Raw genomic sequence first — 14,804 nt, 5'->3', positions numbered from 1 at the left:
TTTTCAAAGCTATGGGGGAAATTTTTGTAACTTGAACCCAACTATAATACTTCTATATTGTAAGTAAAAAAATTACTTAATTTGTGAGGACGTAAATAATAAAGTGTAACACTAGAAGCATAAAGATTGAGTACCTAATCTCATTATTTATGTTAGAAATCAATGAGCCTAAGAGTCCATGAAATATTAAAAAATTAGCTTGAAACACCCTATTTCTATTGCTTTGCTAGTGCACAATGTTTGAATATTTTAATTTATATATCAATGAGATAAAATAAACAAGAGCTAGAGTCTTGGTTAAGATGTGGGTGGTGACTTTGGTGAGTATTTGAATCTAGGTTTGTAAAGATGCATGTAGGTGTAAATAGATAAATGCTAGCAAACATGCAAAGCAACTTTAGGATAAAATACTTAAAAAGGGACCATTTAGAAGATACCCTCAATTTTTCTCCCACTGGGAATTTTGAATTCTCCTTTTCCATTTGATGGTTCATTGTGTGCCCTAGATCTAGTTGTTTACCTTGGGTCACATGAGAAATATTTACTATATGTTGGACATGCTACTGCTCCACGTATCGCTTCTAGCCCCAAGGGAGTGGTTGGCTTTGGGTGGTTTTCTATGCATTCTAAGATTTCCTACTCCTCTGAGGGAAGAGGTGTGGGATTGATAGAGGCTTTACTTTGGTCTATAGGTGTGTTTATTCCTACATCTATTGGTTTCATAGGTGTTCTTGATTCTTCCTATGATCCATCATCTCCAAGTTCTAACATACTTAGGGATAATTCTATATTTTTTTTTGCTACTAATGTGGGGCTTGTGGGTATCTTTTTTGTTCCTTATCCTTTGTTAATTTGTTGCACAAACCCTACATGTATGCTTCTGATTGTGTGACTTCTTTGTGCCTCTACTTACTTGGTGGTGGTTTTGGGCCAAGAAGTGGTTGATAATGTAACCATTTTTCAAGTAAGGGTATTATTTGCAAGTTTAGCCATTTGTGGTCGTTGCTTCTTGACCTGCATCAAATAATTTCTTATCACTAAATACCTTTGGTGGAGAGTAAGATGGAGATCTACCCTTGTGCTAGAGGGGTTTTTGTTGTCTATTTTGATTCTTATGATGATCCCAAGGATTTTTTAGCTATTAGAGATTGGGAATGGAATTCTTGTCCTCTATCCATTCATCCTAGTCCCCATCATTTAACCCTCTCAAGGATTCTATTGATGTTTCTCCTATTTGGGTAAGATTACCATATATTCCTTTATAACTTTTTGATGTAAATATAGCTATGAGGTGATAGGAAATGTTTTGGGTTGTTTCTTAAAGTGAACCCAACTACTGCTAATTTTTCTCACACTTCCTATGCTTATATTTTAGTGTAAATTTATCTTTTGAAAGATTTACCTAGGGAGATTGTTTTACAAGTGAATGATTTTCTTTGGTATTAGTTGATTGACTATGCGGACATTCATTTTTGTTGTAGGCACTATTTTGCTTCTAGGCACCTAGCCTCTTCTTGTCCCTATGTCTCTCACAAATAGTCTTCCTCAAACTAGTTCTAAAGAATTATTTGTTGAACAAATGGCATGACTGCTCGAGGTAGGGGTGAATTAGTACGGAAAATAAATCAATTATTAATAGAATCAGCTAAGTTATCAAAAAACAACACTTGAACACCATATTCACGTGAAAAACCCTGTAATGGTGAAAAAGGGGAATGATAGAGAGGTCAAGGGGAAATATTTTCTTCCCTCCGAGGAGAGATGAAAGTTTCACTGCAGATTTCCCTTCAAACACTTTATCCTCATTACATTAAAAGAGGGGGCAAATTCAATAGATCCAATATCCTGGAAAAGAGATTGAATACAAAATGAACTGATAATGAGATAGAAATGACACCCCTCTTTTATAATGAAAAATGATTGAATTATGTATTGTAAGACTAAAGGTAAAAGAAGCAAAGAACTAATTATAACTTGAGATAGAAGTGTGATATGAAGTTGTGCACCTAGATCTAGCTATAATATGTCAAGACTTGAAGCCACCCTACGAATTAGAGGAAAATTTGTCGGGTCCATGTTGAAAGTGCACATGATCCTCCAAAAAATCTATGAAATGAAAAGGGTTTTTCCGCCTCTACAAATGGAGTCTAAATCTGCAAACACGGCTGCGCACCTGCAACCTACACATAGAAAATAGAGGAAAAGGGGTTGGGATTGGGGGTTTGCCTTTAGGTCAAACCCCAGTTTTGGAATTAACCAAATGATGAAAGAATGTACTTGCAAGTAAATGTAAATGAAAGACTGAAATGTAATTCACCTCAATGGAGGTTGTAGATAGAATGTAGGTAGATTTGATTGTATTGAATTGAATTTTGAAAGGGATCTCATCTTCAATGCTTGAATCCTTGACTTGAATACAACTCCTAGCCTTGAAGGGAGTCTTGAGAATTCACAACGCGGGAAAGGAATCCTTGAATGCTTGAACTTATGCCCACCTTATCGCTTATCCAACTTATGCAAATGGGAGGGCAAATGCGACTTATATACTCATCAATTAGGGTTAATCGAATGATTTTTCATCATAGGCCAACACAAGGAAAGTTTCCCCGCTTTATGCAAAGTCTAATGCAAAGATAGGACAGAGGGGGGGCCAAAATAGGACAAGGAAAAGGGCTCCATGCCCTTGTCCTAGGAGGGATAGGGGCACCACGCCCCTGTCCTGCCCTTTTCTCAAGACAAGAAGCGGGTTCAGGCAGTGCGGAGGGCAGAAAAAGTGCAATTTCCATGGATGAGCAACTCTTGGGTCTCCAATCAGGCTTGGGGATTCAAATTGCCAATGTGAAGACCCTAATGTGATCGCAAATTGCAAGGTTCACAATTTTATGACACTACATTTAGCCCCCACTTTAGGAGGAGTATAAGTGTACGCCTGTACTATCGGTAAAGTACAAGGAAATAAGATTGAAAGACTTCTACCATGTCAAGGAGGCAAGATGCACCCAGCCCCCAATGGACTAAGGATCTTACAAAATCGATTGACAAAGTAATAGGTAAGATCAAGAAGTGAAAACCATGACTGCAAGTAGCAAGGTTCCCCTCACTATGAGTCATAAAAAGATACAAAATTATAGAGCAAAGTTGAGTTCACTATATAACTTTAAGTATCAAGAAGGAAAATATGAGCGAAGTGTATGCACCCACGTTAAAGAGATCATGCACGCCTTATCAAGACTGATTTCTTTAAGGTAGGATACACTCAAGAGAGAGAGAAGAAAGGGAGTACATTATCGCAAGGATTTAGCCCCTAATCAAGGAATAAACCCAAGGATAATGAACACAAAACACGAGGTAGTTTTGCATTCCTCGAGGTCAGTATGTTGTATGATAACTCATGTATATCATATATGTATATGTGCATACAATAATCGGCAATCCTCAAGGAAAGGACACTACCTTGGAAGAAAAGGAATAGAGGATGTCTTTCAAGTCATCATGAAAGAGACCAAACGAGATCTTAGTGCTTTATATTGAGGAGTGCTTTATATCGTCCTCAAGTAGACATTAAGGGAAAAATAGAAGAGCAAGGATATACATAGAAGAATAGTCACAAATATCAAGAGAGGAGAGAGGGAGAAGATCTACAGTGCTAATATTGCTAATCTAGCATGACATCCGCCTCCTGATCTTTCTAATCACTATTTTGGGAAGGTGAGAAACACGCCAGAGGAGCGACATCAAGCACAGAAGATGGAGCTAACACAAGATCCAAACAATGACTATGCTCATGGGCTAAGTCGGTTTGTTCAATTCTAGGAGCTAGGATAAGGGTTTTTGAAAATTCAGTTGATAAATGCTTGTCCACATCAACATATTCATAGTCACTATCAGAAGCATTAGGAGTTGTATTGCCATCATGAATAACAATTTCACTCATTTCTGCATCAAGATTTATAGAAAGAGGAGTGCGAACACGAATAAGAGTAAAATCATCACATGTTCTTTGCAACTTATGATTTGGAGATGTTGGTTCAACATCTTGCTTAAGATAAAAGGGAATCATATCAACTGTTGGAGTCTTGGGAGATTGAATGGTTTGAGGAACAACTTCACGAGTTTGAGCACCATGCCTTCATCGGTGGTCTCTCGCACAATGATTTCATCGATTCTTAGCAGAAGACTGAGAAGGAGGAGGAATATTTATGAAATGAGGAACAATCTCCTCTTTGGTAGTTGGAGGTTTAGGTTGAGGTCTTTAAGGTTGGATAAGAGGAGAGGAAGGTCTCTTCTCTTTATAAGAGAAAGGAGGTGGAACTACGCCATATAAAGGAGGAATATTAGGTGTAGGAAGGAGACCAGGTCCATCATGGTGAGGTGATGCAGGTCTAACCTTAGAATAAATATTGTTGTTCTTCTTAGGAGAAGGCATAGTCACATCCATAGGAATAGGTTGAGGATCTTCCTTAGGAGGAAGATTAGTCCTATCCATTAGGGGAAGGATTTCATCTTCAAGAATGATAGGAATGTCAAGTGTTGGGGATCTAGCTTGACTCAAGGATAAAATCATATCTTTCTTCCATTTTTGATAAGATTGGAAAAGAGCACCGCTCCATTGTGGAAGAGATTGAAATTGCTTAGGCCAAAAGAGATGAATAGGATAACCTGGGCTTCTTTCAAATGGTCAAAATAAGCTATGGTTAACAGTTATAATTTATCTGTTGTGGGGAAATTTGAAACACTTATGAATTGGAGAATAAATAACCTTCATGGAAGATAGCCAAGGGTAGCCCAACTTCACACGGAATTGCTCGGAAGAAGGAATGATAACAAAGTTGACATCCATAGATTTAGTGTGAATTTCAATATGAAGGGTGATAGAACCAATGGTAGGACAAGAGAATTCATCAAATATCTTCACAACCACATTAGTGTCATCATAGATCAGTTTATGCAATCGTAAGGTGAAAAGATATTCCTCAATGATGACATTAACCATGCAAGAGGGATCAACAAGAGCACCATGACAAGGTATGCCCTTAACCTTTAAAACTATGTATAAAGGGCCATTAGGTGCTCTAATGGTCTCACTAGTGTCAAATGTAATACAAGGATCCTTAGGTGTCTCTTGTTTCTCTACCATGTTCACCAAATTTGGAGTTATGGTAGTACAATCAGAAGAAGAGAAAGAGGTAGGTTTAGTTTCAATCACGTTAGAGGTATGAGAAGGCAAAGGATTGGTAAAAATCTTAAGGTTTTGATTAGGAGGAGCTACTGATTCATTTCCCTTATCATTCACACTTGCCACAAATATAGTATTATTATCAATCAAATCTCTAATCTTACTTTTCAATGCAAAACATTTCCCAGTATCAGGACTAGGCTGATGGTGAAATTGACAAAAGGAATTGCTATCAAATTAACGAGATGCACGCTTACATGGGTCAACTAGTTTGATAGGAGGAAGTTTGATAACATTTCTTTGTAACAAATGAGACATAATACTGTGTAAAGATTCATTAAAAGGAGTAAATTATCTTTTTCTTTTAAAGAATTTAGAAATAGGAGGCACACTTGTTGTAGCATTCACATTGTTGTTGTTGATTGTATCATTGAAGTTGATGAAGCTTTTTGTTGGTTTGAACTTTGCAAACGGTTGTTGAAAAATCTCCCCCTTATCACTCAGAGCCGTAGGAGTAGATTGCCCATTTCACTCACAACCAGTTGATAATTGTGGAGTGTTGCGCACAACTATGGAAAGGAAGTAAACGCAGACAAAAGAAACTTTTCCCTAATATAATTATTGCAAATTAGAAATCAAAATTCTTTGAATATCATTATCAGGTACATGAAAAGAAATTTGAGCACACAAATGCTTATATCTACCAATGAAATCACTCACTTTCTCTTTAACACCTTGTTTACAATGCATTAAATCAGTCAAAATAATTGTAGGACCAATGTTTTGAAATTGTTGAATGAAAGCATTTGATAATTGTTGAAAAGAAGTGATAGAATAAGAAGGCAAAGAGAAATACCATTGTAAAGCCTTATCTCTTAGTGTTATTGTAAATATTTTTGCAAGCAATCTTTGATCATAAGAAAAATCAGTGCACAAGATTGGAAATGTTATAACATGCATGAGAGGATCACCTTTTGCATTATAGAGTTCCAATTGAGGGACCTCAACATGCTTAGGTTGGATAACCTTAACAATATCAAGAGAAAGTGGGCTTGCAACATCAAATGTGGGAACACTAAACTTGGATTGACTCATGGAAGTAATTTGTTGTTGTAAGGAAGACACGGTTTGAGCAAGATTGTTAATGGTCGCTTTGGTAGAAGAATTGATGTTAGACATGGTTGATTGAGAAGGTGGTGTGATATTATTGAAGGAAGGCATGGATTGATAATAAGGTGGAGGGACATAATGATAAGTAGGCATAGGTGATGATTGAGTAGGAAATGGGACACTTAAAGGAAGAACAAAATTATTGAATGAATTGCTCCCTTTTGTCACATTGATTGGTTGAGGGATAATAGGAATACTTATGGAAGACATAGGTAAATATGGAGGATTAAATGAAGAAGAGGGATTGCCCCCATGACTTATTGTTGTAGGAATGACATTTTGAGTTGATGTAGCCATGATGTTTGAGGTAAAAGTAGGAATACTAGCCATTGGTGTGGTCAAAGGAATGGAAGAATTGACTTGATTTGAAGGTTGTGAATAACCTAAATTCTCAGCACAACTCTTTATAGGCATGACATTAGAATAAACAATATGAGAAATGCCACACAATATATTAATTCCATTCTTATCACTTTGAATCATTCATTTAAGGCCTTTAATTAATGGAAGAGCTTCACTATTAGGGTACTCTTGGGACATCCATTGTTGAAAGTTCTCAAATTGATCATCCAATTTTGAAAGTTGATCTATGGAAACTCTAGTCAAAGCAGCTTCATGTTCATCATGGGATTCACCAATTGGATAGATAGTGACATGATTAGGATAAGGACGCCTTGAAATATGCTTAGAAAACTGAAATTGATTGAAATTTGTACAAAATCCAATTAAATTTGAAAATTAGGGTTTTAGGACCTAACCACTTAATTTTTAATTTTTTGTATTTTGAAAAAGGAGGGAAATTGAAATTTTGATTTTTAGGATAGAAGATAAGTCTGAAAACAATCACAAATCTGAAAAATTAAATGGGAATTCAATTTTTGCACAATTTCAAGATGATTTTTGAAAATTAGGGTTTTGACATTTAACCCCTTAATTTTATGAATTTGATTTGAAAATTGATGAAGAAATTAAATTTGACAAACACAACAATTTTTAGATCTAAGACAATAACACACAATTTTTACAAAAGACAAGTTCAATTTCAATTTTAAAAACTAGGGTTTTGAATGAATTAACCACTAAGTTTGCAAAAAAATTAAACTTGTAAATGAAAAATATGCAATGATTTTTAGAATAAAGCATGTAAGACGTCGGGTTCACAAAAATGTAATGGTGAAAAGAGGGAACGATGGAGAGATCAAGAGGAAAGCTTGTCTTCCCTCTGAGGAGAGATGAAAGTTTCACTGCAGATTTCCCTTCAAACACTTTATCCACATTACATTAAAAGAGGGGGGAAATTCAATAGATCCAATCTCTTGGAAAAGAGATTGAATATTAAATGAACTGATAATGAGATAGAAATGACAAGCTAACCCCTCTTTTGGAATGGAAAATGATTGAATTATGTGTTGTAAGACTAAGTGTAAAAGTAGCAAAGAACTGATTATAACTCGAGATAGAAGCGTGAGATGAAGTTGTGCACCTGGATCTGGCTATAATCGAGACAAAGTCACCCTGCGAATTTGAGGAGAAGTTGTTGGGACCATGCTCAAAGTGCACACGGTCCTCTGAAAAATCCACAAAATGAAAAGGGTTTTTCCACCTCTACAAATGGAGTCTGAATCTACAAACACGATTGTGCAGTTACAACCTACACACAAAAAAGAGAGGAAAAGGGGTTGGGATTGGGGGTTTGCCTTTAGGTCAAACCCTAGTTTTGGAATTAACCAAATGATGAAAGAAAGTACTTGCAAGTAAATGTAAATGAAAGACTGAAATGTAATTCACCTCAAGCGAATTTGTAGATAGAATCTAGGTAGATTTGCTTGTATTGAATTGAATGTTGAAAGGGATCTCCTCTTCAATGGTTGAATCCTTGACTTGAATGCAACACCTAGCCTTGAAGGGAGACTTGATAATTCTCAATGCTAGAAAGGAATTCTTGAATGGTTGAACTTATGCCCACCTTATCACTTATCCAACTTATGAAAATGGGAGGTCGAATGTGACTCATATACTTGTCAATTAGGGTTAATTGACTGATTTTTCATCATAGGCCGACACAGGGAAATTTTTCCTAGTTTATGCAAAGTCTAATGCAAAGATAGGATAGAGGGGGCCCCAAAATAGGATAGGGACAAGTGTTCCATGCCTCTGTCCTAGGGGGGATAGGGGCACCATGCCCCTGTCTTGCCCTTGTCTTAGGATAGGAAGCAGGTTCAGGTAGTGCGGAGGGAAGAAAAACTACAATTTTGGGGGATGAGCAAGTCTCGAGTCTCTGATCGAGCTTGGGGATTCAAATAGCCAACGTGATGACCCTAATATGATCACAAATTGCAAGGGTCACAATTTTATGATACTACAAACCCAAACTAGGAAAAAACCACAAAGAGAATCTAACTCCAATATGAATAAGAATGCTTAAAAGATTTGGGCTCACTGCCAAGGAGAAACGACACCTGAAAGACTTGCATAGCTAAGGATCCTTGCATTAGGGAAATATATAAGGAGTTACATAACCGAGGGTCATTTATTTTGGGCAAGATACAGATTATATCCGAAGGACTCGCTGTCAATCAACAATAAAGGAAATAGCTGAACTGAAACTAAGAAGGATTATCCTAATCATGGAATTGTCCTTGAATAATTGAATCAAGCAATCAAAATCATGGCAAACATCTATGATAACTTCTACTATCACAACACACACTCTTTCTAAATATATCACCTTCAAATCTCTTCTCAATATGACTTCCGCACATTCACAAACTCAAATTTGTTTTCATATTATTCACATACACTTCTCACCAATTCACACACAATCCACACTTTTCTATATCACAACTCATCCTTTCGCATTTCTTAAATATGAGATACAACGTCAAAAAGCTAATTAAGGCTCTTTCAAAATAGAATAAGCAATATTTACACAAAATGAGCCACTCAGACCAAAAATATTCTATTACATCCTTCCAAGATTATCCAACGATCTGCACATGCTAATACATTCTCCAAAGTTTTTACCAAGCGTAATGTGTAGATATAGCAATTATTCAACCACAAAACATCTTTCAGTGTAAAGTACTTAATGTGGATCTCCACACATCATGGTGAGACCCAAAACAACATCTCAATCCAACTTCCAACTCATATCTAGACCCAATGAATATGATCCAATGAAGATAACTTTAATCAGACACACCAAGTAATAACATAACTAAATATCCCGAACATAAATTAGCAAAGCTCTCTTGCAAAACAAAGAAACCATTTGAGAAGCATAGTGAGAATACTACGCATGCCATGAAACAACATCCACTAAATTGTAGTACAAACTGTAACATACCCGGAGGGCATCAAAATATTCATGGAGCATTCTAACAAACACACATCCTTCTAGAAAACAGAGATAACTATCTAAAACAAAATGCCACAACCAACACCAAATATACTGAACTGAATCTACAACACAATATACAATTGCAACAACTAAGAGCATATCCGAACCAACATCCATTTAGATAACCAAGTTTGACATCAATGACAACCATACAATCTCATGCTTCCAACATGTCCATCTTGATCATCTCACAATGTTTCATAATTATTTGAATGATGATTCTATTGATATTTAACCTCCTCCTTTAGCTCTTGCAACTCAAAATTATTTTGTATTTCCAAGGTGTTAGAGGTTTCTTTTTCTATTCCTAAAGCTTATCCCCATGCTTATCCACATTCTCTTGATGCTCAAATTCCTATATCCTATACTGTTCTTGATGCCAAGGTTTTGGTCAAGGAACCCCTGCCTTGTTCTTTAGCTAGTGACACAATGCCTTTCTAAGGGTGCTTGTTCCTCCTCATGTCATAAAATTTTAGTTTTGGATGACAACACTTTTTGGATAGTTATGCAACATAGGAAGAATTTTCTTCCTAAGGACATTTCTCCTCCTTAAGCCATGTCCTTGGGTATTTAATTTTATAGTTTAGATTAAAGGTTGGATATGTTAATTTATTATATATTTCTATTTCTAGACTAGTTATGTCTTGTTCTACTGTTTAAATATTATTTTTTATCTGTCTATACTTTTTAAAAGGTTCTAGGCTTTTCAAAATTGACTTAATTAAAAACATTAGGATAAATATATTTTTTAAAGAATTCCATGTCCTTGATCTACAAATTATGTTCCTAACTAGAGACTTTGGGTATCATATGTTTTTGGGTTCTAGTTTCCTACTAAAGTAACTAACCCTATATACCTATTACCAGAATTTTATATACATATAAATATAATTCAAAACTAGTTTGTTTTATCAACTATTATTCTTATAGGAATCTAGTGAGCAACATTGCAGAGAAAAATTATTGCAAATGTTTAAGACTCTTGCTAATTTATTTCTAGGTTTTGTTATTGACTCTTTCCCTTTTCTGTTAAAAAATAAATTTTAAATTTGGATAATGGATTTAAAAGTTATGAGTGTTTTAACACTGTCATATTTTATCACAATTAACAAATTAAAAATTGATAAGAATATAATGAAAATATGTGCTTCCAATAGGTATTACCATTATATATAAATGTGTTATAGGTAACAAAGTAAATTTATTAAATGATATTCACCTTCAATTTGATTCTAGAAGATATTTTAGATTTGGGAATTAGAAAATGAGGAAATAAAAATATACATCCTTGGTATCAATTAGTGTCAAGCGGAGTTAGGGAGTTATACTTGGAATGTGGAATTATTTCCTTGGTGGAGTATTTAGTAAAATTTATTACCTTGTTATTATAATATTGAATTAATACTAGTATGGGCATTGTCTCTTGGTTACTATTTTACCCACCTTATGATAAATTAGGGTTTCTTTAATATTTAATGATGTGGGGTCTCATAGAACCCTAAAATTAATGAACCATATTCATAACCCTTACCATAATAATAAACCTAACTTTAACCTAGTTGAGCTCTATTCCCAACCCTAACCTTGATCCCAACCTTAACCCTAACCTTGATCCCAACCTTAACCCTAACCCTGACCCCAAGATTTATCCTAAAACCTTAAACCTAAATATAAAACTAATTAAACTCTAACCCTAATTTAATTATAATCCTAATTGAGCCCTAAATCTAACCCAACCATGTAAGACATTAATTCAATTGCATAGGTGATAATATTGACAAATGTAATTGTAACCATAACCTTAATTACACTCTAACCCTAATTGAAGTATAATATGAGACCCTAACCACAATCATAACTGTAAACATAGAGTTAAACTCTAACTCCAATGTTAACAACAACCACAAGGGTAAGTGCACCAAGATGGTGAACAGAAAAGTGGCCACATGCAAAAAAATGGAATTTTTCATAACTCGTGTGTGTTCTAGAAATTCAAGCCAAAAATAATTTAAAAACAAAAATTTCCTCAAAACCCGTACGGTTTTTGAGGAACATTATATTTTATAATAAAAAATTAGAACATCCTTAAAACCTGTACAGGTTTTGAGGAACATTATACTTTTTAGAAACTTGCGGGTTATGCAGAACTACAAGTTTTGGTCTTAGTTCTGCATAACCTGTATGGTTTATATAGAACTAGGAACCAAATAGGAAGGGGAGAGAGAGAGAGAGAGAGAGAGAGAGAGAGAGAGAGTAGGTAGTAGGAAGAGAGGGATAGAATAGGATAAGGAGAGGGGGAGGGAGAGACAGTTAGAGAGAGAGAAAGGGATAGGAAGAGAGGGAGAGACAATAAGAGAGAGAGGATATGAAGAGAGGGAGAGATACTTAGAGAGAGAGAAGGGGAGAGAAAGAAAGATTGGGAAAAGGAGAGAGAGAGAGAGAGAGAGAGAGAGAGAGAGAGAGAGAGAGAGAGAGCGGGGGGAGAGAGAGGGGCATGCGGAGAGAGAGAATAGGATAAGATAACGAGAGGGGGAGGGAGAGAGTTGGAGACATAGAGGAAGGGAATAGGGAGAGAGGGAGAGAGAGAGAGAGAGAGAGAGAGAGAGTAGGATAAGGGGAGGGGGATGGAGGGAGAGGGAGAGAAAGGGAGATTTGGAAAAGGAGAGGGGGAGGGGGAGAGAGAAAGAGATTGGGAAAAGGAGACTGGGAGAGGGAGAGGGAGAGAGAGGGAGATTGGGAAAAGGAGAGGGGGAGAGGGAGATTGGAGAGAGAGAGAGAGAGAGAGAGAGATAATAGGGTCAAGAGAGGGGGAGGGGGACAGAGGGGGAGGGATAGAGTGGAGAGGGATAGGGAGGGGGAGAGAGAGAGGGTGAGAAACATGAGGTAGAGAGAGAACAAGAAGGAGAAAGGGGTAGGAGACTCAGCAGAGAGAGAAGTGTGAGGGGTAGAGAGATGAGATAGAACTCAAGGAGGATAATCAGGGCTTAGAATAGACAAATATGGTAATGGGAGAAGGAAGACGAGAGAGAGAGAGGAAAAAAAGAGAGACATGCATGTATACAAACATATATACATATATCTATTTAAATATATGTATATATAACTATAGATATGCATATATATACATAAACACATATTATATATGTATATTTGTACATATGTGTAGTAAATGCTAAGTTTACAAGAATACATTATTATGTCTTCATAACCCGTATGGGTTTTGTGAAACACAAACTAATGGTTTTAGTTCTACATAACCTGTATGGGTTATGTAGAACTATGAATAGTACTTTTTGTTTTTCAAAACCCTGTAGCGTCGTAAATTGTACGCACTTGCTAATGCAATACAATTCCACATCTAGTTTAGCACCCGCCTTGGCACAATTTGCATTTTGCATTGCATTTCTCCTTTAGCACTTAATTAATCAAATTAATTAGGTCTAAGGTCCTATTTCATCATCCTTCACATCATAAAGTCGGGCCCTTTCATTAAAGTGTGCCCCTTTTCATTTTATTCCTCCAATACATCATCTAATCAAAAACCCTAATTAGGCCTTCTTTTGGACTTGGGGGCTTGATTTCGGAGGTCAAAACATCTCGAAATCACCTGCAACTTCGGGATTCTCTCTAAAATCATCATATCTGACGGCCCTAAAAATTTGGTGAAAAGTTGTCGGGACCATGGTGCCCGGAGTGCACATGGTCCCAGACATTTTTCCCAAAATTTTAGGAGCACGATCCAATCATAAAATAAAGCTTAACCCCAAGAAATTGGCGGGATATTCAATCTCTAGGAATTAAGACCTAGGGTTTCATACATAAGAGCTTTCTTTCTTCATTAGAAGGGATCGGAATTTTGTTTTCGAGAACCTCATATGCAGCGAAAGAGCAGATCTTTGAAGACTTCAGCAACTCTCAACATTCATCCTCCAAGCATTCATCAAATCCATTCATTCACTTAGGGCTTTGAAGGCATTGAAGAGCAATAAGGGATCACCGACTGAAGATTGGCTTGTACCCCTCCCTTGGGGTTGGGTATGATTTCATGTTGTTTTCATGTCTTTGCATAAGCCTCATTATGTCACTTACATTCATGCTTTAGATCACTTGGCATCTTGATTTGGAGCATTTACATTGTCATTTACAAGCAATTAGGGTTTACTTTCTAGGTTGCTCTAGTTTGCTTACTTGCATTTTAGATCTTGCACACACACAAGGTCTGCACACACATTACTTTTACAATACAACTTGGCTATTCGTGGAGGTGGAAATCACCGAAGCGGGGGTTTGACTAAGGCAAAACCCTATATAGCCGCCCAAACACCTTTTTCAGATATAAGTGCAGATTTCGGGATTCAGACGACGCCGCAAGTTGCAGATCCGAAAGAAGCAGACGGAGATGGAACCACACACCAAGTTGCAGAGCAGAAGACCAGGACAGGGGCGTGGGGCGCCCTGGTCCTGCCAGGACAGGGGCGCTAGGCGCCTTGGTCCCTGGGACAGGGGCGCTGGGCGCCCTGGTCCTCCTGACAGACAGCAATTTTTAGCATTTCCGACAGTTTTCCAGGTTGCACAGTGGCAGTTTCAGGTGCAGTTTCAAGTGCAGAATCAGGACAGTGGCGCCCGCGCCCCCGTCCCGAACATTTTCACTCAGATTTTGACTCCGGGTACGCATCTGCATTCTTGTCTTGTCCTTATGTTTGCAGCTTTCCATTGTTTAAGTTCAATTCTGCAATCTTGTTATTAGTTCATACTTGCATTTTAGGGTTAGGAATTGAACTTGCATAATCTTACCTTTCAATTACAACAAAGGAATAGAAACCCTAATAGGTAGCCCATGGCTCTCTCTTTCACCAAAAAGAAGTAGCCAATTGTACGATACCTCTAGGCTCTTTCGTATTCCGTAGTGTGTGACAAAAGGTAGGATTAGGACATGTTGTCCTAATCTCGCTTTTTCCCCATTTCGAGTACAGGTAGAGATATGGAGGGAGAGAGAGCAAGCTCTATCAGAGGACCTTCAGCGGGCACAGCGTGATCTAGCAGTAGCTCAGGCCGAGG

Source organism: Cryptomeria japonica, chromosome 2, assembly GCF_030272615.1.
Source record: "Cryptomeria japonica chromosome 2, Sugi_1.0, whole genome shotgun sequence".
NCBI classification, from domain to species: domain Eukaryota; kingdom Viridiplantae; phylum Streptophyta; class Pinopsida; order Cupressales; family Cupressaceae; genus Cryptomeria; species Cryptomeria japonica.
The sequence above is the reverse complement of the archived record's forward strand: the minus strand, read 5'-3'. Positions refer to the sequence as shown.